General features: G+C 38.8%; 1 protein-coding gene across 1 annotated transcript in view; it reads left to right on the top strand.

Moving 5' to 3' along the window:
• lovit (loss of visual transmission) overlaps positions 1-23,326 on the top strand; it is a 434,041-nt gene that overhangs the window by 267,735 nt on the left and 142,980 nt on the right. The window lies entirely within an intron of this gene.

Genomic DNA, 23,326 nt, shown 5'->3' with positions numbered 1-23,326 from the left:
CGAGAAGGCCCAAGTTGTGTATGCATAAGTGCGAATTTAATAAGTGCGAGCGAGACGGAACGTGACGTCGCATCAATTAAAGGAAAAACGACAACGACGCAAGAAAAAAAAAAGGAAGAAGGAAGTCACGGTGAAGCTGAAGCAATTAGAAGTCAATCGACGACGGCGAGCAAAAGGTGTTTGTGACGCAGTGTTCATTAGAAGACTTCAGAAGACGGAGTCCGAAAGGTGTTGGAGATTCCGTATCTAGTGCTCGAAGAAAAACGGCAGCAGCCAAAAGGTGTTGGAGACGCTGTGCTTATTCAAAAGCACAACGGCGGTGACCAAAAGTTGAAGGCAACGCCGTAGAAATTGCAAGCAGACAATTGAAGAAGAACGGCAAAACGACGGTTACGGTATAGCAGAAGAAGAAGAACGGTGAAGCAATCAGAAAACGACAGTCGCTTCAGTGGCAGAAGAAGCAGAAGAAGCAGAAGAAGAATAACTGCGCAACGAAATACGCCGCCACATATAGGAAGGCGATCGAGCGGCAACAGAGACGAGAGAGGCGAAGCAACAGAGAAAGAGGCGAGGCAGTAGGAATTAAAAGGAAGAGGCGAAAACGACGCTGCAAGTTGTGTATCGTTTGCTGTTAATATAGATTTAACAGAGTTGGCTAAATAGTATTTAAAACTTTAAAGAGAGGGTATGTTAATTAGTTTTGCAGCTTGACGCAAAGAATATACAAATATTTCGTATTGAGAATTTTGTACTGATAAATTTTATATTATTTAGAATGGATCGGATTGAAATTCTTGAGCTGCGCGTTGATGACCTACGAAATAAGCTGTCTGAGTTAAATTTGCAGACAAGTGGTAATAAAAGCATGCTGCAACAGCGGCTCCTTGCTCACTACAGATTAAACAATGAAAAACAAAACATTTCGGACGATGAGTCAGTAGCAACTGCACCAATGATGACAAATGAAAATAATAGGTCATGGTTTATTCTAAAAGACGTCGAAGGTAGTATTTCTGAATTCTCAGGTACTATAGGTAGTGTTGATGTTGATCAGTGGATAAATGAGGTAGAAGAATGTGGGAGTACAGTTCAGTGGAACCAATTACAAATGTTTGTCTATGCGAATCAGCTTTTACGAGGTGCTGCTAGATCGTTTGTCAAAAGTCAACAAAACATTCGAAGTTGGGAAATATTGAAAACTGTATTGCTAGATGAGTTCGAAGTTAAAGTGTCATCAGCAGAAATGCATCGAAGATTAAATAGACGGCAAAAGAAAAAAGATGAGAGTTTACATGAATTCTTGTACGCACTGATGGAAATAGCTAAGCCAGCAATGCTTGAAGATGAGAGTATTACAGATTATTTCATTAGTGGCATTCAGGATTCCCCTGCAAACAAAGTAGTGCTGTATCAAGCAAAAACATTAAAAGAGCTAAAACTTAGTTTGGATGTTTACAAAAAAGTTTGTAGTTCAAGCAAGTCATCAAACAGGCCTGGATCATTCGTTGATAAAGAGAGTTCTAAGTCCAAGAAGATTAGCAGTGACAACAAGACACGTAAATGTTTCAAGTGCGGTGATGATACCCATTTTCTAAAAGATTGTAGGAAGAAAGATTTCGTTTGTTTTAAGTGTAACCAACCAGGACATCGCGCATCAGAGTGTAATATAGATGGAAAAATTAAGCAGGATCAAAATACAAATGTCGTACACGATAGGAAGGAAGAGTTAAAGCCATTAAGCATTTTCACTCCTTCAGGGTTAGAGTTGAAAACTGTGCAGTATAAGTCAATGATGTTTCAAGGATTAGTTGATACAGGTGCTAACCCTTGTCTTATACGCAGAAGTGTTTATACTGAGTTGGGCAAAAATAAGTTGACAGGCTTAGCGAAGTGTTTGACTGGCAAAGGTTATAGCCAGGTGCTTACATTCGGTAGCTTTGTAATTTCGGTTGAGGTAGATGGATGTCTAGTTGAATTTCACGTAGTTCCTGATGAGGATATGAGTTTTGATTCGATTTTAGGAAGAACAATCTTAAACAGCGTGGATATGAAAGTAACCAAAGGTGGCACAGAGTTCATAAGTCGAGTTGTAAACCAAAAAAAGGTTGAGAGCCAGAGAATCCAGACATTGGGCAAAGGATCATGTGCTGAGTTGTTTGTTGAATTCAAAAGTATGTGCATGTTGGGTGTGGAGCAGGCTGATATATTTGATGAGGTTGATTTATCGCATTTGAGTAGTGTGCAAAAAGAAAAAGCTTTAAGTCTAATTGGAGATTATAAGCCATTTCGAAATTGTTCGACACCAGTGAAGATGAAAATACTATTAACCGATGATTTACCAGTATTCCAACAACCAAGACGTTTGGCAGACTGTGAACAAAAGATTGTGGATGATCAAGTTCAGGAATGGTGGCGTGACAAGATTATAAAGCCGAGTGTGTCGGAATACGCATCACCAGTGGTGCATGTTTCGAAAAAGAATGGGAAAAAACGATTGTGTTGTGACTATCGGAAATTAAATGAAAAGATAATTCGTGATCACTTTCCAATGCCGCAGGTTGACGTTGTTATCGAAAAGCTTCAGAGTGCTTTGGTGTATACGACTTTAGATTTAACTAACGGTTTCCTTCATGTGCCCGTTGAGTTATAATTCCAGAAATATACCTCGTTTGTAACACAAAAGGGACAGTACGAATTTCTGTATGTGCACTTTGGTATTACAAACTCACCTGCAGTTTTTACTCGATTCATAATGGCAGTCTTAAGGGAACTAATCAACAGTGGAGATGTAGTAGTATACATGGACTATGTGATTGTGACCAGTAAAAATGTGTGTGAAGGATTGGTAAAACTGGAGAAGGTGTTAAGTATTGCCAGTGAAAATGGATTAAAAATAAATTGGTCGAAATGTCAGGTGTTGCAAAAGAAAGTTAACTTTTTGGAGAGAAGACAAGTGCTATCGTTAATTTTCCGTTGCCAAATGATAAAAAATGGGTTCAAAGATTCTTAGGATTGACGTCGTATTTTCGTAGATTTGTCAAAGACTTTGCAGTGACTTCTAAGCCTTTGTCGGACCTGTTAAGGCAAAATACTAAGTTTAAATTTGATGTGCTGCAGAAGGTAGCGTTTGAACAGTTGAAAGTAGCATTAACTTGTAGTCCCGCATTGAACTTGTACAATCCTAAATAAGAAACGGAAATCCATACAGACGCTTCAAAATATGGTTTCTGTGGCGTATTTTTACAAAAAGACCCAGAAGATTGTTTGTTTCATCCGGTTCAATATATGAGTCGTTAGACTAACCAATGCGAAGATAAGTATCATTCTTATGAGCTTGAGGTTCTTGCAGTTATCGGTGCATTAATGAAGTGGAGTGTGTATGTGTTAGGTTTGAAATTTAAGATTGTGACAGACCGCAACGCGTTCACTATGACGATGAAGAAGAAGGACCTTCAAGACTTTGATACCTTCAAGACTTTGATTATTAAATAGAACATTGCTCATTGACGAGAATGAGACATGTTGATGCGTTGAGTAGAGTATCATGTTTTCATGTTACATCGCTTGAAAAAAGCACAATTACTCGATGAATGGACGAAAGTAGTGAGAAGCCTTGTAGAAAATAAGGGGTATGAAGATTTTTATATAGAAAACCAAATACTTTTTAAAGATCGTAATCGCGAACTTATTGTTGTACCGTCGCAGATGGAAAATGAAATAATCATGATTGCTCATAAGCAAGGACATTTTTCTGCGAAGAAAACGCAAGATTTAGTTGAGAAATCTTACTTCATACCAAAACTTAAAAAAAGGTTGTTCGTGTTGTGGACAGTTGTGTGGAGTGTATTGTATTTAATTCGAAAGCTGGGAAGAAAGAAGGTTTCTTGACCCCGATTGAAAAGGGAGATAGACCGTTGATGACGTATCACATTGACCATGTTGGGCCAATGGAGATGACGAGCAAGCGCTACAACCACATTTTAGTTATAGTAGACGGTTTTTCTAAATTTGTATGGTTGTATCCCACCCGTAGCACAGGAGCAGAGGAAGTTGTAAGTTGTCTAGAGCGTCAGGCTACTAATTTTGGAAATCCTTTACGGATTATCTCTGATAGGGGAACTGCGTTCACTGCACAGACATTTAAGTTGTATTGTGAGGAGCAAAAAATTCAGCATCTAGTAATTACAACAGGAAAATGGAAATGGTCAGGTGGAGAGAATGCATAAGATAGTAGTGTCGATGTTGTCGAAGTTAAGTCATGAAAGTGCAGGAGACTGGTATAAGCATGTCAGTAAAGTGCAGCAAATAATTAATAGCACACCGCCTAGAAGCACTTTAGTGTCGCCTTTTAAAATCTTGACTGGCACTGAAATGCGTCTTCCGAATGATCTAGAGCTTAATTTGTGATAAAGGAATCCTTAGTGAAGGATTTAGATGAGGAGAGAGATCTAGTAATTACAACAGGAAAATGGAAATGGTCAGGTGGAGAGAATGCATAAGATAGTAGTGTCGATGTTGTCGAAGTTAAGTCATGAAAGTGCAGGAGACTGGTATAAGCATGTCAGTAAAGTGCAGCAAATAATTAATAGCACACCGCCTAGAAGCACTTTAGTGTCGCCTTTTAAAATCTTGACTGGCACTGAAATGCGTCTTCCGAATGATCTAGAGCTTAATTTGTGATAAAGGAATCCTTAGTGAAGGATTTAGATGAGGAGAGAGAGCTGGTGCGCGTAAGAGCTTCCGAAAACATAAAACAGTTGCAGACAGAAAATAAAAGGGTTTTCGATTTAAAGCGCAAAAGGGAAAAAATTTATAAAATAGATGATTTAGTAGCTATTAAGCGTACTCAGTACGGACCTGGTTTAAAGGTGAAAGGAAAATTTCTAGGACCTTATAAAGTTGTTAAGGAGTCGGCGATGGACCTTTTATGACATCGACAGTCGCAGAATATATGAAGCCGTGAAAAATTCATTTGGGTCGAATGATGTATCAGGAGGGCCGATTGTGGGAAATGAACCAGATCAGGGGACTAAAATGAACGATGAAAGACAGAGCAAGAGAGTAACGCGCAGTGGCAACGCTTATTAACGAAAAAACCAAAAAGGAGGGACTTCGAGTAGAATGGTGAACGAGAGCAGTCGCAAGTTTTTCAATCGCGCTATATACTTATACAACTAGAGCTAAACAATTGTCATCAAACAATAAAATAATAATAAGCAAGAACTATTGTCATTAAACAATATAAAGTGCACTATAAACAATTGTCATTAAACAATAAAAATAAACTTACTACTTATATATATACCTAACATATGGTAATTATGTAACAGGTTCTTGCAATGCGCTTTAAAAACATCGATTCTTAGGAAAATTAGTTGTGAGTGATTTATCAGCTGGTTTTAAAATATCTGGTATTTGAAAGAAAAGAATGTAATTTTTTTTTTTTTTTTTGTAAATCTCCAAAGGAAAGAAAAATTTTGTGGCGTTTTTTTTTTTTATTAAGATAAAAAATTGATAAATTGTATCTAAAGTTTCCAAAGCGAAATTATTTAGAATTATTCATAGAAGACTCTTCCAGATTGTACTATTTAACTATTTTGCAACGCAAACACGTCAAGCCACCCTAATATTTATTTATATTATATATATAAATATATTGCTAATATATACAGAACACATACTTATGTCCACCATTTAGACAATTTGCTATCTCTGTTGCGCTCGTGATGATCTTATAACGTGATCTTAAGTCTAAATCAATGTGTAAAATGTAATGTTTGTTTATTTTTTTTATAACTTGTTTCCGTTCAAACCTTTTCTCCTCTCTGTCACTGTCCGCATCTCACTCTGATCTGTTTATAAGAAGTGTGTACAATTTTTAGCCTTTAAAAAAAGAAAAAGAAAGAAGAAGAAAATCTCAAATGAACTTGTAACTTTATGTGAAACACGAACTGTTTATTATAAGTTTTAGTTTTTACATATCATTTATTCTTATTGTGTACTCAAATATCTGTTTTAAATTTCCGCATGGCCCAGCAGCACATTGTATTTTCTATTGCGAACCCTAATTTTAGTTGTACAGTTTTGCATTTGATTTCTCGGGCTTAGTTTTTGCATTCAAAGCGAAAGAAAATTCAGTTCCTGTGTAATGGCAAAGATAACTTGAGAAATTGTATTATAATTAAATGGTCTAGGCAATCAATGAACCATATCTTTCTGTCACTCGAGGATACTACAGTATTGTTTTTTTTTTTTACTTTTATTAACACTTTGTTTTCCATTACCTAAACCGAAGTATTTGTTTCATATAATTCGAGAATCCGTATCGATTTTTTGCATAGTTAGTTTAAGGTATTGATTTTTTTTATAGTTCTTATGTGCAATCATCTCCCCCATCACTGAAACTGAACTTTGACCTCTTTCTCACCTTCGGTCAAACACCTTGTGGTTTCCTTAATTAGTTGCTAAGTACCCACGATAAACACACGAATATTATGATTATGATTTGCATTACTATATACTATAGATAATCTGTACCTAAGTGTAAACCTAATTTCAGTGTAGTCTCTAAGATGAAAGAGCATGCTTTAGCTTTAGCTTTACCCTAACATACGAAACTGCATAAGCATACAAATATATAATATATTATACAAAAAAAAAGCACAACAAACTGCTACATTTTAGCTCAAGGCCTTCGCCATCTCGCTTTCAGCCTGCTCAACCTCAGCTAGCTTCAGATGCTCATTCCAACAGATGGATAGACTTAGATCAGATGAATGTATCGTAAATATTAATCTCAAACTTCAGAGTTTGTTGCCAACATCGCAGCTTTGGTAGCTCCTACTATCACGGACAACCAGCCCAACCTAACTGTGAATTCTGAAGACTGGAAAATACCAGCTAATCTTCGCTTGGCCGATCCCCAATTCTTCAGGACACAAAAAATTGTCTATCGCCGTTTTTTGAATCTGAAAAACAAACTTGGACGCCATCGCCAGCTCAAAGAGAAGTATTCAGCCTTTATTCACGAGTACTTATCTTTTAATCATATGCCTCTGGTACCATTTGACTCCCAGAAACTAAGCAAATTTTATTTGCCGCATCACTGCGTTTTAAGGAAGACAGCACCACAACTAATCTGCGTGTTGTCTTTGATGGCTCTGCTTCTTCTTCTTCTGGATATTCTCTAAACGAAATACTCATAACAGGCCCCACTTTGTTACAGTTTTGAACCTGTTCCCTGTTGCTTTAACTAGTGTCATCTGCAAGATGTACCGATGGGTATTTTGCATTTTGTGGCGTGGCACACCCCAGGGAAAAGTACAAGTATTTAAACTTGATACTGTTACCTACGGAACAAAGCCAGCTTCATTTCTTTCTTGAATTGCATTTCGATCGCCGACGTGTGAAGACGTTTTTATCGAGCTCAGCACAAAATAGGTTGTTTTGAGTGAAGTGAACGCCAAATAAAATAAACTAAATAAAAAATCCGAAAGCGAAAGAGACGCTCTATGCGATGCAAGATCGCTTAAATATATAGTGATTTGTTATCTTAAATAATAAAACTATGAGTCAGAACGACACTCGCGCTCAGCGTCAGCGCGAGCATGACGAACGCCGGCTCTCAATTCAACGCAACAACGCGTACTTCTCCTACATCTCACCAACAACCCCAAACGCAGACATCGAGCGGTCAATAACCCATAGCCCAAGAAACCTTCTTCTACCAACAAATCAAGAAAGAGCGCGCTCCTGCTCTTGGAAAATATAGCTTTCATATAATTCCCCTCGTAAGAGGTACTATCAATGAAATCAAACTTCAGACGAAAACGGAGGACGACTACAGAAAAGTCACAAACTATTCTACCGCACAAAAAATAGGCTTCTACACCTACCAGCCTAAAAGCAGCAAGGGCCTGCAAGTAGTCCTGAAGGGCATTGAGTCTGATGTTACGCCCGAAGCGATAACTGAGGTGCTAAAGGAAAAGGGATTTTACGTGTTCAATATCAAAAACAGAAACAGGCAGCCCCAACCACTCTTCAAGATTGAGCTTGAACCAGAAAACAAGCCTCCTAGAAAAAACGAGGTTCACCCAATTTACAAACTCCAGCTCCTTCTGCACCGTAGGATCACGGTAGAAGAGCCGCACAAACGTAACGCTCGTACAATGTACAAACTGCCAAGAGTATGGCCACACGAGGTCATATTGTACACTTCGCCCGGTGTGCGTAGTCTGTGGAGATCTCCACGACTCCAAACAGTGTCAAACTAACAAAGAAAATGCATGCGAGAAAAAATGCAATAACTGTGGGGGCAATCTCACAGCAAACTACAGAGGCTGTCCGATCTACAAAGAGCTGAAAATCCGTCTTCACAAAAGAATGAACACGGCGCGGGCACACCAAGGAACAGCTACGCTGATACCATCAGAGACAAATCCTTAAGTAATTTTCTCGAAAGCAGCAAGTTTCGCTCCCTGGCCTACATCCAACACTAACAAGACAACATTTGCTAACGTTTTAAAATCAGGTATGACGCCTCCAACCCAAAACTCCCGAACTCCACATGAAGTGCACACAAAATTAGACACACAACAAAACTATCACCCAGCTGCGCAGCAGGAAACAAAAACTGAAGCTATGATGCAAGCCTTACAACAGAGCATGATGGAATTTATGACATTTATGAAGACCACCATTCAAGACATGATGCGTAATCAAAACCTTTTGATACAAGTGCTTGTAGCCCAACAATCAAATAAATAATGGCTACCTTACGCATAGCTACGTGGAACGCCAATGGCGTTTCACAGCGCAAACTTGAGCTAGCTCAATTCCTACATGAGAAGCATATCGACGTAATGCTTCTTTCGGAAACTCATTTCACAAGCAAATACAATTTTCAAATAAGAGACTACCATTTCTACGGTACAAATCATCCCGACGGAAAAGCACACGGTGGCACCGCCATACTCATAAGGAACCGTATGAAGCACCACTTTTACAAAGAATTTGCGGAAAATCATCTTCAGGCCACATCTATCAACATTCAGCTGGATGACAACACTCTCCTTACACTAGCGGCCGTATACTGCCCCTCCCGTTTCACAGTATTAGAAGCTCAATTCCTAGATTTCTTCCAAGCGCTAGGGCCACACTTCATTGCAGCAGGCGACTACAACGCTAAACATACTCACTGGGGATCGCGACTTGTGAACCCAAAAGGAAAACAGCTTTATAAGACTAAAGCCACTAATAAACTTGACCACGTTTCCCCCGGGAGTCCTACATACTGGCCATCAGACCTCAATAAGCTGCCTGACCTGATCGACTTCGCAGTTACGAAAAATATTTCCCGCAGTTTGGTTAAAGCTGAATGTCTGTCGGATCTGTCACCTGATCACTCGCCTGTACTAATTCACCTCCGCCGGTACGCAGAAAACGTGAAACCACCATTCAGATTGACTTCTCACAAAACAAACTGGCTCAGGTATAAAAAATATATAAGTTCACATATTGAGCTAAGCCCAAAACTCAATACTGAATCTGATATAGAGAGCTGCACGTGTGCATTGCAATCCATCCTTACTGCAGCAGCTCTTACTGCAACACCCAAAATAACAATTAATACAATTAATTCAAAAAAGACCAACGTACAAATCGAGCAACTCGTCCACGTAAAACGTCGCTTACGCAGAGAATGGCAATCTTCCAGATCCCCAACTGCAAAACAAAAGCTAAAATAGCCACACGGAAACTGGCCAACACCCTGAAACAAGAAGAGCACGACGATCAGCGCCGATACATATAGCAACTCACACCAACAGGCACAAAACAAAAGTCACTGTGGCGAGCCCACTCAACTCTTCGCCCACCGACTGAAACCGTTTTGCCGATAAGGAATTCCTCAGGTGGCTGGGCCCGTAGTGATGAAGACAGAGCCACCACATTTGCCGCTCACCTACAAAATGTGTTCACGCCAAACCAGGCTACTAGCACATTCGCGCTACCGTCCTATCCCGTAAACCGCCACCAGCAACACACCCCAATTGTGTTTCGTCCTAAAGAAGTAACTAAAATAATCAAAGACAATCTCAGCCCGAAAAAATCCCCCGGCTGCGACCTTATAACACCGGAAATGATCATCCAGCTGCCACATTCTGCAGTTCGCTACATAACCAAGCTCTTTAATGCCATCACCAAACTTGGTTACTTTCCACAACGATGGAAGAGGTCGATTATCATAATGATTCCAAAGCCTGGTAAGAACCACACAGTCGCTTCATCTTACAGACCAATAAGTCTACTCTCATGCATTTCGAAACTATTCGAAAAATGCCTGCTGATCCGACTTAATCAACATCTGATATACCACAATATAATCCCAGCCCACCAATTTGGATTTCGCGAAAGCCATGGAACCATTGAACAGGTGAATCGTATTACAACGGAAATAAGAACTGCATTTGAATATCGCGAATACTGTACAGCAGTATTTTTAGACGTATCCCAAGCATTCGACAGAGTCTGGCTCGACGGCCTAATGTTTAAAATTAAAACATCCCTACCCGAAAGCACACACAAACTTCTAAAGTCTTACCTCTATGACAGAAAGTTTGCAGTGCGGTGCAACACTGCCACTTCCACTGATCATACAATTGAGGCTGGAGTCCCCCAAGGCAGCGTTCTTGGGCCAACCTTATACCTCATCTATACAGCCGACATCCCTACAAATAGTCGCTTAACGGTATCCACATTTGCCGACGATACAGCTATCCTTAGCCGTTCAAGGTCCCCTATCCAAGCTACAGCACAGTTGGCACTGTACGTCATCGACATTGAGAAGTGGCTCTCTGACTGGCGAATAAAAGTAAACGAGCAAAAATGCAAGCACGTGACGTTTACGCTAAACAGACAAGACTGTCCTCCGCTCTTGTTGAACAACATACCACCGAAAGCAGATGATGTAGCGTACCTAGGAGTACACTTTGACAGAAGACTCACATGGCGCAGGCACATTGAAGCCAAAAAAACCCAACTTAAACTCAAAGCCAACAACTTACACTGGCTCATCAACTCTGGTTCTCCGCTCAGCCTAGATCACAAGGTCTTGCTCTACAATTCTATATTGAAACCTATCTGGACCTATGGCTCACAGTTATGGGGCAATGCCAGCAACAGCAATATTGACATCATACAGCGAGCACAATCAAAAATTCTGAGAACCATCACTGGGGCACCGTGGTACGTTCGGAGTGAAAACATCCAAAGAGACTTAAATATCCCATCAGTTACCAACGCAATCACGGAACTTAAGGAAAAATACCATAGCAAGCTTTACACGCACCCCAACCACCTAGCGCGAGGTCTAATCCAGCTCAGCAGCCGTTCCCGTCTCCGGCGAAAGGACCTACCAACCCAGCGAATAAATTATTAGGGCCGTTTAATCATAGAACAGTTGGAAAAATAATACAACTGTTCAAAAAATACTTGTTATAGTTAAGATTTTTAAACTTATTGTTAGTTCTTATACAAGAAGATTAAAAAAAATTTTCTTTCTTTCGTTTATAGTGGGGCATAATATAAGATTCGACTTAGATACCGCATAAGGGTATGGCTGTACGGAATGAGGTGAAATAAAATAAGTTGTTCGAAAAAACTTAGCGAATAGATCGACTATCCGATCCGATGATACCACAGTGTTTTCAAAAAATAGCGAAGAATGGTAAGAACTTGTTTTTCGCTTAGTGTTAACGAAATTATAAAACTGTTTCGGATCCTGTGCGAACTGGATGTTACAACGGTTTAAATAATTCCTGTAGCACTGAACATTAAGCACGGTGAAGCTTAACCGAGCGCTTAAATATTTAGAGAGGATAGACTGAGAACCGGTATTTTTAAATTTTGTACAAAGTCTGGACTTTACATTTCTTAGGTGTGCCAATTTTTTATTAAACCAAGGAGGTTTAGAGATTGACGGATCGGAACACAAGAGTCAAAAATTTACTTCTCTGATTTTACTTTTAATACCGGAGCTAAGTCCATTGTCACCTTGAAAGTAGGGTTTTTTTGCGTTGTGGCCCTAATAATTATCGTTGGGTTGGCATATCATTACGACGAAGTCAGGCGGCTAGATAGCCGTGTCTCTCGCAAGACTCGCAATCCTGTCTGTTCATTGACTTTTATTCGCCAGCCAGAAAGCCATTTCTCAATATGTTCCAGGTAGAGAGCAAGTTGTGCAGTAGCTTGACGTGGACATTTAGAGCGGCTTAGGATTGCAGTATCATCGGCAAATGTAGATATTGTTAGCTGCCTCGATGTTGGTATATCGGCTCTATACAGTAGATATAGTGTTGGGCCAAGTACGCGCCTTGAGGAACCCCAGCTTCTATGATGTGGTCCTCAGACGTAACAGTGCCGCATCTAACTGAGAACACTCTATTATGCAGGTACGACATTAAAAGCTTATGGGTACATTCAGGGAGTAGTTATATAATTTTATGCATTAGGCCATCTTACCAGACTCCGTCAAAGCTTGGGCCACGTCGAGAAAAATGGCAGTGCAGCACTCTCACTTTTCGAATGCAGTTCGAATTTCCGTTGTGATTCGATTGACTTGTTCGATTGTTCCATGTTTCTCCTGAAATGGCTGGCACATCTTAGGGTTTATTAGATCGCTGTCGGGGCTCTTATTGGGTTTTAATTCCTTAATGATTTTAGCACTTTCAGTTGGTCGAAATTCTATTGGATCCTGAGTCGTTTGGCTTACATCTGTTTGCTCTTGTAATACGAAATTATTTGTTGCTGGGTGCTCCGCGAAAGTAGAAGCTCTATGTTTATCGCTGCGGACCCATTCACCTGCAGAATTTCTCATTGGCACAACAGATTCTACCGGGTGCTTAGAGATGGGTGGGCTCATTCCTGCTTGTTGATTAGCTCCTTTCTTAATCTACGAGTTGCGTTTTTGAGCCTTTATTTTGCAAATGGCGATCTAAAAGATTGGCATTCTCGTCGTAGGCGGAGCTTTTCCAAGACAAGCTGCTCAATTTGAACATTTGTCTTACGTTGCATATACTGTACAGTTTGTTTATTTGGGGTTGAGGCATGGGGTGCTGCAATAAGGACAGACTCCAAAAGTTTAGTGGTGCTTTCTATTTCAGCCTTATTGATGATTCTTGGGTTCAGTTCAATATCTTAGCCAGTTAGTTGTATTGGATGTCAATCGACAGGATGAGCACCGGCAAGTGATCAGAAGATAGGTCTGGGAGGGATTCGGCGTTTATATGATTATGTGAAATGTTTCTTGTAACAACAAAGTCAATCAAGTCTGGTATCTTTCCGGGGTCAATTGGCCAATATGTAGGTGTGTCCGGAGAGGCGCAACTAAGCTTGTTGCTTACTTTAATAATTGTATTGTACACTTGTTTTCCCTTAGGGGTTACAAGACGCGATTCCCAGTGCGTATGCTTAGCATTGTAGTCACCAGCAGCTATGAAGCGATCCCCTAGTGTGTTGAAAAAATCCAAAAATTGGTTTTCGGATATCGTAAAGTGAGGTCGGCAGTATACAGCAGCAAGTGTTATTTGTCCGTTACCCAGCTGTATATTTAAAGATGTTGCCTGTAAGTAGTTTGTCGCAAAGTCGTTGCGGAAAGTATGTTTTATGCGGTTTCTTATCAGGAATCTAGTGCATCCATGTGCTTTACCATCAGGGTGGTTGGTGTCGTAGAATATATAACTATTTATTTGAAACGTGTACTTGTTTGTAAGATGTGTTTCAGAATCAGGTGTCATGTCATCAGGTGTATGTTTTGGGGGTATAATTGTGCTCGGCGTGCTTTGCCCACGCATAATAGTCACTTTTTGGTGTAGCCGATTTTTTAGATCCTTATATACAGGGCAACCTCTGTAGTTTGCTGTGTGGTTACTCCCGCAGGTACTACTGTGATAGGTTCAACAAGTAGTACGGTATTTTGGTAGTTGATGAAATAGACTTGGCTCTGGAGCTCAGAGCTTCTGCTCTGCTTGAAACGGTTTATTCGAATAATCAAAGTGTGCTGAAGTTGGGTTCAGCTAACCCGCACATACATTGCTTATATCTATGTATTCTTACTTACATTTATACATATACATATGTATGCAGAAGGCATTGACCACTTGAGCTGCAAAGTGCATGCTCAGCATTCCCACGCTCCGCGATCGGCTTATGTATAAGCGTTAGATCGTATTACTGGGGCGCTGGAGTGCTTACGTAGTTTTTGGTGGTCTTTTTGTATATTTGTATATTTATATTTATTATGACAAAGTGTCACAATGTATTGACGCTATGTTATACCCAATCATCTATTGTATTCTTAGGGTAGATTAGTCCAATATGCTACACCTCCCTTTTTAAAGAAATGACGTAATATATGTAGTCATTGAGTTCTCAATATTAATATTGTGTTTAGAAAGGAAAAATTTTTTTTGAAATTGATTTTTCTTATTAATTATTAGCAATGTTTTGTCTCAAAGCATTTTTGTATAATGACAGAATAATACAAAAAATGTATGTTGAATTACGATGTTTTTGGATTTATGTTTAACTTTCTTAGAAGGAAAAATAATTAAATTTTTTTTTTTGTGGTTTTTTTTTTGTTTTGAGGTTGATCAGACCTTTTCTTAAGTGAAATGAAACGTTTCATTGATTATACATATATTTTTAGTCTATCCTTATGTACTTTTTGCTTCTTTTGTTTTGTATCTCTAATTACTATGTTATCTCTGTCTTCTATGGTTTCTACAGTATAAGGGCCTATATATACTGTATCTAACTTATGACCCGATTCGTTCCTTAGTATAACTTTATCTCCTATTTTTAATTGAAAATCTGAAGTTTTCTTATCATAAAGTTGTTTTCTATATGACTTAGCTTTTTCTAACAAAAGTCTAGCTCTTTTATATGCTATTTCTAATCTAAATTTTATTTCCTTTGAGTAATCTTCTATATTATACAGTGGTTCTATTTTATCTGTTTTATTAAAATTTGCGAACTGCCTTGGTAATCTTCCAAAGACTAGTTCATATGGACAGTAATTATGCATGACTGATGGTGTTGTGTTGAAACAATATGTAAAGTATTGTATCCAAACGTCCCAATCAGTTTTATCTGCAGAGATGTATGAACGAATGTATTTATTGAATGTTCTATGACTTCGTTCGATTGTCCCTAAAGTCTGGTGGTGATATGCAGTGGATGTAAGATTTTCAATTTTCATATATTTACACATATCTTGAATTACATTGTTTTTATACTCGGTACCCATGTCCGAAATGAACGTCTTCATTGGACCGTACTTTAGTATAAAATTTTCGAATATAGCTTTTGCGACAGTATTTGCGCTCTTATTCGCAACAGGTATGGTTACTAGATACTTCGTCAAATCACATATTAGTGTGACGATGTATTCGTTGCCATATTCTGATTTCGGTAGTGGACCAACTGTGTCCACTATCACTATATCAAAAGCAGTTGTTGGGGTTTCTGTGTGAGTCATTGGGGTCTTTGTATGTGTCGTTGTTTTTGACATTTGGCATTTATGACATCTACGTATGTACTCTTTTATATGACGAGTCATATTTTTCCAATGATAGTGTCTTTTTATTTTCGCTAGCGTTCTTGTAATGCCTGTATGACCTCCTTGAATTGGATCGTCATGATATGTAGACAGTATCGATTGTATCTCTTTTTCAGTTTTTATAATGGTCACCGGCTGGAGTAGCGCTACTCTTAATGATTTCAATTTTATATTGCCCATATTTTTGAAATTATCTATTGAAATGGTTTCAAAGATTTTTTCACTCGGTGCCAATTTGAGTTGGCTGATTTTTAGTATACCGGCTTGCATTTCAAGCCTTTGGAAGAACTGACCTAAATCAAAAATTCCATTGGTATATAAATCGTCAACATCAATTCTTGCAATAACTTTATTTCCTCGTTTTAGTAAACAAATAGATTCAGTTATTCGCAAGGTCACTACTTTTCGTACTTCATCATTTGTTATGACTTCGTGTACGTTGGGCTTAGATACATTTTGGATACTTTGCCTAGGCAATAGTTCCTTGTTTGTTACTGTACAGTTTTCTTGTCTACTTTGTTGCCTGGTAGTGACTTTCAGGACTTTATGTTGCATGTCTTTGAGTTCCTTTATATTTATACGTGAGAGTGCGTCTGCTACAAAATTATCTTTCCCCCTTAGGTATTCTACTGTGAAGTCGTATTCTTCAAGTTCTAGCCGCATGCGAGTTAATTTAGAACTGGGATTAGTCATAGAAAATAGGTACGTTAATGGTCTGTGGTCCGTTTTAATTTTGAAATGTTTGCCATAAATGTATGGTCTAAAATGGGTAATTGCCCAATGAATTGCCGCTAGTTCTTGTTCCGTTGTACTCTTATTGCTTTCTCCTTTTGTAAATGAACGTGATGCATAAGCTATTGGGAGCTGAATCCCGTTTCGGTTCTGAGTTAGAACCGCTCCGCAAGCTTGTTTACTAGCATCCGTTATAATGCAAAATTCTTTGCGAAAATCAGGATATTGTAATAGTGTGGGGTGCATAAGATTTTCTTTTAGGTATTCGAATGCGTTCTGGCATTCGCTTGACCATTCAAAAGGGACATTCTTTTTACATAATCTAGTTATGTGCCGTGAATAGTCGGCGAAGTTCCTTATAAATCGACGATAATAGTTGCAGAATGCTACAAATCGTCTTGCACTGTCCGCATCATGAGGGACAGGATAATTTTTGATGACGTCATATTTCTTGTCATCTGGCAATACTCCTTTGTCTGTGCATTTGTGACCTAGGAATGTCACTTCGTGCATGAAAAATGAACATTTTTCTGGATGCAACTTTAGGTTATATTTCCTACATACATTAAAAACGTCAGTTAAGTTTTTAATCATGTGTTTTTCGGAACATCCTATCACCATTAAGTCATCCATGTAAAGGAATGCCTGATAGGGTTCTAATCCCGAGAATGATATAGTCATCATCCTCTGAAATGAATTTGGTGCTATTTTAAGACCAAATGGTAATCGCGTGAAGCGATATGAGCCATTGCTCGTTGAAAAAGATGTTATATTCCTAGAGTTTTCCTCAAGTTCTATTTGATGGAAACCTGACATCAAGTCAAGGCATGAAAAGTATTTAGCTCGACCTAGTTGATCTAAAATGTCATCAATTCTAGGGAGTGGAAATTTGTCAGAAAGAAGTTTTTTGTTTATTTGACGATAGTCAATTACTAATCGCCATTTTTTCTCTTGTGAATTTGGTAATGATTTTTTTGGAACTAGCAAGAGTGGGCTGTTATACTCAGATACAGACGGTTCGACGATTTTGTCGCTTATTAATTTTCCTACTTTTTTTTTAATTTCCTCAATATGGCTATGCGGGCTTCTATAGTTTTTTATATAAATGGGTTCATCATCTTTAAGTCTTAATGTTTGTTTATAAAAATTATTTGTTGATATTGGTTCGGTTTCCAGTCCGAACACATCACTATACTGTGTGCATAATTCTGTTAATTGATTTTTAAATTGGTCTGGACAATTTTTCTTTAGTTTTGAAAGTATTTGTTCGCTTCTATTTCCAGTGTCGGTATTATGAATGTCATAATCTTTTAGATTTTCATATTGTATTTTATTTACTTTGACCACTTGGTCGAAATTGGTTGCATTTAGAAGTCGAACGTATACATGTTTGGATGCTGCTATTGTATTTGCAACATAAATCCCATTGTGTATTTCTTGATTAGGAACAAATATGAAATCATTTACAACATTAATGTCTATTTTCCGAATAACTTGTGATCTGGCTGGCAGAAGAACTGTATTGTTGCCAGCGCTATATGTTATCGGAACATATATTGGATAATTTAAATTTTGGGGTCTAATTATAAACCAGTCTTCACTTGGTTTGAAATCTAGTTGACAATTGAATTTCTTTATAAAATCAATGCCTATTATTCCATCACATGGTATTGCAAAATTTGGGTTTACCAAATGAAATTCATGTGGGATAATATATTTTGTTGATTGGAGTTCTATTAAGGTTGTTCCTTGAGACTTTATCACACCTTGGCCTATGCCTTCGATGTTTATTATTTTTTCATTTTGAATTATGAAGTTATCAGAATTTACTTTCAAAAGTGAGATATCTGCACCAGTATCTATGAGAAATGTTAGTTTATTTCCAGTTGAATGATTATAGAAGGTTACGAATATATTAAGACTATAATTGATGGAATGAACTTTTACATTTATTGGTTGTTTCCTAAAGGGTTCTGTTAGTTTTCCGACGTATTTTGCACGATTCTCACACTGCTATTATTATTATTACCATGGTTGTAGTTCCCGCGGCCTCTCCCTTGGTTTTGGCCTCGCCTACCTCCACGGTTATTATAGTTATTATTATTGTTGTTATTGCTGCCTCGGTTGTAATTGTTGTGGTAGTTATTTCTTCCACGATTATAACCCCGGGCGCCTCTATTATAATTATTTGCACCTCGTCGATAATAGAGTACACTTTACTTTGACCTGTTATCTCTGTGCAACTGTTTACAAATTTGGAGATGGCATCATTCATGTTTGTGAATGTGCCTGCTTGCATGATAAGTTTTACCTTATCAATGGAGCAATTCTGTGTCATTGCTTTTACAGCTGTTGTAGTGCTGTATTTATTTGCTAAGGACTGGCTGAGACCTTCACTGATATAGGCACCTTCAAGGGCCTTTGTCAGTTTCTCCACCTCTTGGGTGTATTGGTTAGCCGTTTTATTTCTACCGATTCTCCTTTTACTGCACTTGACAGTTGGGTAATGATTGCAGCAATCGTCTGCTCATTACTTATAAGGTTTCTTACATGGCCTTTAAGTTTAGTTTTTATTAGGCTTATTGCTGTCGTTTCATGTGTGCTCTTTAAGCTATCTAGTAGACTTAGAGCATCCAAAAAACTTTGTAGATTTTCTGGTTTACCATCAAACTCTGGTATCAGAGATGTGGCTAGCCTGATAAATTCTATCAATGTCTGTGCCATTTTAGAAATTGTTATTGGTTCAGATTTAAATTCAATTCGGTCGCTTCCTTCTAGCGTTTCAATGTCACTATCGGATTCAGCGCCGCTTGATTGAACAGATTCGTCTAGTTCTTTGAACTGGTCTGTGTTGAATTCAACCAATTGACTTAGACTTTCTGGTACATCTATCAGAATATGCCTTCTTTTTCTGATGTTATTTAATCTTGTGTTTAGGGATTTTATAACCCTCAAACATTTGTTATTATGTTCAGATGTGAGCCTATTTGCATATTTACTTACTAATGTAACTATATTATTATATTCTCCTACTAATATCTCTATATGATTTTTCAAAGTTTCGGATTTTATTACTGCGTCTCTATTGATACATTTATAAGACTTATCGAACCTGAAGCGAAATTTGTCTATTCGTATCGCTATTTCGCTCCATTCCATTCTTGTCGTAAAAAAAAGTTTTTATTAAGCTTTCTTCTAATCCATATTATTTTTTTTTTAAATCTGGTCTAAACGATTTGCCCTATTTATATAACGTCTTTTGATGATCTTGTTATGCTTAACATAAATTGTAAGCAGAAATTGTAGAAGTAGTACTATTGTAATGATCAGCAATAAGATCCACAACGCATTTATATCGTCTGTGTGATCTATAATTTTTACGTTATTAACTACGTTGGCAGTATTGTCCTTTGCCTCACTAGAATCGCTAAACCATCCCATTTTTTTTTTGTTTATTTTCAATGAAATGTTTTTTTTTTTTCTATTTATGAGTTTTTTCTCATTATTATGATATTAATTTATTCTTCTAGAAAATCAAAAATAAAAAAATGTTTACGTTTAATGAAGATAAGAATTGTTATATTCTGTCATTAAAAAAAATTTTTGCAGCTGAATATATATATACTCAGTAGCGGAGACGTGGAAATATTAGTTGTTAATAAATGTGGTTGGCTCACATATTTGTTTACAATATAAAAAAAATTGTCCAACCGCATTGTTAGTAAAAAGCCTAACAGATATTAGTGTTTTTCAAGCAGCGGTTTCCCGCATCGGCTTGGGTTTAGAAATTAAAATTAAGGCAAATTGGGGCATTGGCATTTATTTATGCAGCCCGTTTGCGTTGTTTCGCACCTTGCGAAATCTTGCTTTCGATGTCCTCAAGACGCTCTTTGTAGCGTTGTCGGGATGCCTCGTCTCTGGCCAACTGGGTCATTTCCTTAACCAGTCGACGTTGTTTAAGTAGCTTTACCCTTTTTCCGGAGCGTTTGTGCTTCTTTGGTTCCTTCCTTTTCTGCCTTGCCCGGTACTCAGCTATTGTGAGTGGGCGTGGTCCATCTGCAGGATTTTGCTGCAGAGCTTCTTCCAACGTTGGCAAGTCCCTTTGTGTCGAGGGCTGTGCGTTTGAGAATTGTGGCTCTTCCGCCATCAATTATTATGTTTTATAATGTTATTTGAATTTATTAATTTATTTAATTTATAGTCGAACTAAGATCAGTCGACTTTAATTATTAGCACAATACTTTAAACACTTCGTGTGCGTCCTGCAATGGTCCTGTCACGGTCGCCATGTGATAGGTTCAACAAGTAGTACGGTATTTTGGTAGTTGATGAAATAGACTTGGCTCTGGAGCTCAGAGCTTCTGCTCTGCTTGAAACGGTTTATTCGAATAATCAAAGTGTGCTGAAGTTGGGTTCAGCTAACCCGCACATACATTGCTTATATCTATGTATTCTTACTTACATTTATACATATACATATGCATGCAGAAGGCATTGACCACTTGAGCTGCAAAGTGCATGCTCAGCATTCCCACGCTCCGCGATCGGCTTATGTATAAGCGTTAGATCGTATTACTGGGGCGCTGGAGTGCTTACGTAGTTTTTGGTGGTATTTTTGTATATTTGTATATTTATATTTATTATGACAAAGTGTCACAATGTATGTTGATAACTGATTTCGGCTTAAAACCTTGTTCTATTAGAGCTCCTGATATTTCCTCAGGATTTATTTCAGGCTCAAGGCCTTTAATAACTTGCTGCTTTTTAGCTGGTACGTATACAAGTTTTTCTTGGCATTTGCCAAAATGGCAAATCGGTTATCATTGTTGGGCAATTTAGTTTTCTGTCTTGTTCTGTCACAATTTATTTTTAGTTTATTACCCATTGAAGAATTTTGCGGGCTTAGTTTTTTATTTATTTGTATGTATCGATCTATACCAGTCTGTATGGTCGATGAACTTTTTTTGATGAGGGTGTTTAAAGTAATAAGAAATGCATTTTCTGTAGTTTTACAAGAAATATAATATTTGTTAAAACTTAATATTGTCTGTGTGAATAATTCTGTGTCTACTATTGAGTATTATTTCGTTAGGTAAATTTTCCTTAACAACCTGTTTCTTATATCTTGTTTTTAGCTTATTTCTTTCTCCATGTTTCTTTTCATAAACTACTTGCCCTACTTGACAACCCTTTTCCTTACGAGCTTCATTATGTGTTTCTAACATTTTTTGTTGAGTGTTCTTTAAAATTTTGCAAATTTTTTTGTGTTCAATTTTATTATATAGAATATCAAAAGGTTTTTGATTTGTTGTAGAATGAATTCTCAGCAGAATGCTGTGTATTTTGATTTGAGCTTAATTGTAGAAATATTACATTTTATTTGAGTAATTTTTTTTCGCACGGGTCCCACGGTCACACCGCCCGCCCAACCGACCGAGGGGCGCTGCCGTGTATCGTACGGCTCGATTCGCGAGAAGATATAGAAGCGATATAAAAAAGAGAACAGGAACGAGGAAATTAATATAATTTAAAATAACTATATTAAATATTAGTGTTAGTAGGATCTAATTATGTAATAAAAAGTTAAAATCGATTGCTTTAAGAGCGGCAGAGAGTCGAGACTACAGATAATAGGATAAAGTCTATTATAGTCAGTGATGGGTTGTAGGGGGCTGCTGTCCTGTAATTTTTCCATTTTCCATATGCTGAAAAGAAACACTCGAAGAAAAGCGAACACTAGACTTTTCATAATTGCGCGGGCGCGACCGGGCGTATGTTTATTCAGCGAAATTAGTTTTGACACTGCCGCTTATTCTAATTAGTTAGGCTCTCCCAAGCGCAGCGGAGACTCCTTGGAGACTCTGAGGTGAAGAGCGGGAGAGCGTAAGAGGGAGCGGAGAGCGGGTGACAGTCCAAACCCCGTAACTTGAACATTCCGCCCCCCTTGCAATCACTGGGGTTGCAACACAGCCATCCTACGGCAGGCTGCAGGCACCGGACACGATCCACCCAAAAACAGTTTTCTGAGCGACCGGCATTCCCTCGTCGAAGGTCAGGAATCCGGATTGGATAACCTTTGGATAAACATCTGCTCCTAAGACCATTGAGACGGTAGCAGGCCGATGGAACTGGTCATCAGCCAGCATGATGTCCCGGAACTTGGACACCACGGTGTCGCTCAATGCCCGTGGGGGTGCACGGATCGATAAGTGCTGCGGTCTCGAAGGTCTTCATCCCGGTCTCCAACTTGACCAGCGCTGTCGGAAGGATGTTCACGCTGTGGCGTTGCAGCAGCGACGAGAGCGATGGGCCTGGCGTGGTCGATTCCGGGCGTCGTGGCGATGAACTCCTACGCTGAGTTGGCGGATTTTGCCGGCGGGAACGTTGGGACGAGGCCGAAGCTGCTTGCCGGGTTGGCACCGGTTGGAGAAGCGAGTGCGCTCGCGACCGCGACAACGAGCTAACCTGCTCGTGCATGTGGAGCAGCGTGTGGTGGGATCGGTCGCACTTCTTGCAACGATCACCGCTTCGGCAGTCTCCCGTGGAATGCTCGTGATCAAGGCAATTGGCGCAGTATTTGTTAGTGAGGACTGCTCGCAAACGCTTTTCAGCGCTGAGCTTTAGGAACCTCGCGCTCTTCCGAAGAGGATGGATACCGCGGCAGACTCGGCATCGGTAGGATTGAATACCTCGGGTACGTCTGCTCTCCAAGGCACGAGCACTGCGTGCGTTTTGTTGACGAGGGGTCATGCGCGCGTAGTTGAATGTCGAAAGGAGATCGAAAACGAAATGAAAAATAATGGATGATTAGTGCTAGTGAACTACAACTAAGGACGAGAGGAGCGCCTTTTATTGTGGAGATTCGGAAGACTCCGTCGGCAAAAGCACCACTCTTGCCACTGGACGTTTAACAACTCCACGTGCAGTACGGATATTTACTACACGGACGTTGCCGTCGGCTCCTGGGAAAACAGACTC

Source organism: Drosophila melanogaster, chromosome 3L (genome assembly GCF_000001215.4).
Source record: "Drosophila melanogaster chromosome 3L".
Lineage (NCBI taxonomy): Eukaryota > Metazoa > Arthropoda > Insecta > Diptera > Drosophilidae > Drosophila > Drosophila melanogaster.
Note: the sequence above shows the minus strand (reverse complement) of the source record. Positions and strands in the feature narration are given on the sequence as shown.